We start from the raw sequence: 2,658 nt of genomic DNA, 5'->3' as shown, positions 1-2,658 counted from the left end.
GGTGGAGAAGAAGATTATCTCACTGCAATATAAGTTCTTTTGGAGAAACAATATAGACAAAAAAGTTATACCAACCATAAAGTGGAGTATTATACAGAAGTCAAAGGAGCATGGAGGGATGGGAATGGGTGACATGACAATGAAGAATGCTACAATACTTTTTAAATGGTGGTGGAGATTTTCAGACGATAATGATACATTGTAAAAGAGGGTGATTAGTTCGTGCTATGATATGGACGAAAATATATTTGTGGGTGAGCATGAGTGCAAGAGGTCTAATGGTTTGTGGAATGACATTGTTGGCATTGCAAATAAAAATGCAATAAAAAATATTTCCAAGGAAGGGTGAAAAATGTGTGTTGGAGATGGACAAAAAATAAAATTCTGAAAGAATATGTGGGTGAACAATAAAACTTTAGAAGAGAAGTTCCCAAGACTATTTACAGTGTCCAGCATGAAGGAGAGTTACATTAGTGAATGTGGTGTGTGGATTGACTCCGACTGGATCTAAAACCTCCAATGACGGAAAAATTTCTTTGAGAGAGAGAGAAAACACAAGTTATAAAGTAACAAAATATGTTGAATAGTGCGTTTTTTTGTGAAGGTTACAGAAAAAATTTGGCATGATCATATAGTACGAATGGGAGATACTCTACAAAGTCGTTTACCAGTATAGCCACAGAAAAAGCATATAGTTTATCAACAATGAAGCACGTGTTTGATGATATATAGTGTGGCCTGGTTCCTCCAAAATTGAAAATGCTTGTATGGTTCGTAATGAGAGAGAGGTTAAATATAAAAGATGTCCTACTCAAAAGACACATCATAAGACAAAGGGAAGAAGTGTGCATTCTATGTAGTGACGAAATTGAGACGATAAACCATTTATTTTTGCAATGCAAATATGTGACAAAATTGTGGTGGTTAGCTGTGATGTGGGAGAATATATATTGCGTGGATAGTGAGGAGGTAAAAATATAGTTTGAGAGTTAGATGTGTCAGGATATAGAAAAAAATGAAAGAAATGGATAACTTATTTTTTTGCTATTATATGGGTTGTGTGAAAAACATAAAAATCAAATAATTTTTGAAGATAGAATCAATACATGGAATAATAGGTGGGAGCAAGTTAAATCTTTAGTAATGAATTGAAGTGTTAAAGAGAAAAAAGTTAAAAATATAATAGCACCTGGTGAAGAGGAGACAACTAATAAAAAATGGATATAGTGACAATATGCAGTGTATCAACCTAAAATAAATTTGTTATTGGAGGATACTTGACAAATAATAATGGTGACATAATATGTTTCATGGATAATGCTGTAAGTGAGAGAAATAAAGGAGATGGGTGCTATTCTTGTTGGAAGAAGTAGATATTGTGGAAAAAGAGTTAAAATTGAATTTATGTTATAAGGATATTGTTGACTGGATTAGAAGAAAAAATGACACTAATTGAAAGCGTATCTTCATATGCTCGAAGAAAATATTCTACTTCACATTCTGAGAAAGATCCTAATCTTGATGTAACCACTATATTCCTCTAGGAGGCCATCTATTATGGCCTGGATATGATCATCATCGTGTAATTGATAGCCAACTGCAAGAAGAGAATCAATAAACTTTTTTATTTTGTTGAGGTAATCTAAGACAGGTCTAGTTTTCTTGACAAATTTGAGTTGAAATTTAAGACTTTGTACTTGAGTTTTGAAGTAGTTGACGAGTAATTGATGATAACATTCTAGACTTCACAAAATTTTGTGCATTGAACCACTTTATTCTTGAAATTGGAGCTGATAGATGCCAATAACCAAGTTGTCAAAGCAAGATAATCTTTTCTCTATTCCTTATAGGCAGTGATTTCTTGAAGAGTTGTTGTTGCAGGAATCTCTGTGGTGGAAGAATTTGATTTTGCTGTTGTTACTAGTTCAAAACGTAGTGGAGTGTTATTTCCATCAATGTGTTTTTCCATGCCTAAAATATGTATTGTAAGACATGCATCATGCTTCTATGTGATGAAGTTATGTTCATCAAGCTTCTCAACAATAGGAATTAAAAGGGTTTTGTTGATTGTGAACCCTCATAGGATCAAAGTCATAATTGTAAAGAAGAAAGGTTTTGCAAGAATCACTAGAATAGGTTGAAAGAATGCAAAAGAATCACTTGAAGTAAAAAGAAAAAGAAGAAGAAAGGATCAAGAAGTCTCTTAGACAAAGTGCGTTTGAGCGTCATTTTCGAAAAAGATTTTTTTTTAAATGATATTTTTTTAAAAGATCTTTTGCAAAAGTAAAAGTAATTTTATATGTTTGGATATCTCATATAAAAAGATATTTTTATCTATCAATTATATTTGGGTAAAATAAGATAAAAGTACTTTTTTGTTCATTTATTATGTAAAAAATATATTTTTTTAAATAAAAATAGATCTTTTAAAAAAAGATATAAATTGTAGCTTCTTAAAAAAATATTTTTTTATTTTTCTAGTACTTTTATTTTTATTATTAAAAATTTATTAAACACTAAAAAATAAAAAAAATTTCATTAAAAAAAATATTTTTTATCAATTTAATAACGTCTAAACAAGCACAAAAACTCTTGATAGTATATTTTTGTTTGTAATTTGTGATTTGTGATTTATTCATTTTACTTTTACATAATTCA

The sequence above is a fragment of the Arachis hypogaea genome, chromosome 13, assembly GCF_003086295.3.
Source record: "Arachis hypogaea cultivar Tifrunner chromosome 13, arahy.Tifrunner.gnm2.J5K5, whole genome shotgun sequence".
Taxonomy (NCBI): domain Eukaryota; kingdom Viridiplantae; phylum Streptophyta; class Magnoliopsida; order Fabales; family Fabaceae; genus Arachis; species Arachis hypogaea.
The sequence above is the reverse complement of the archived record's forward strand: the minus strand, read 5'-3'. Positions refer to the sequence as shown.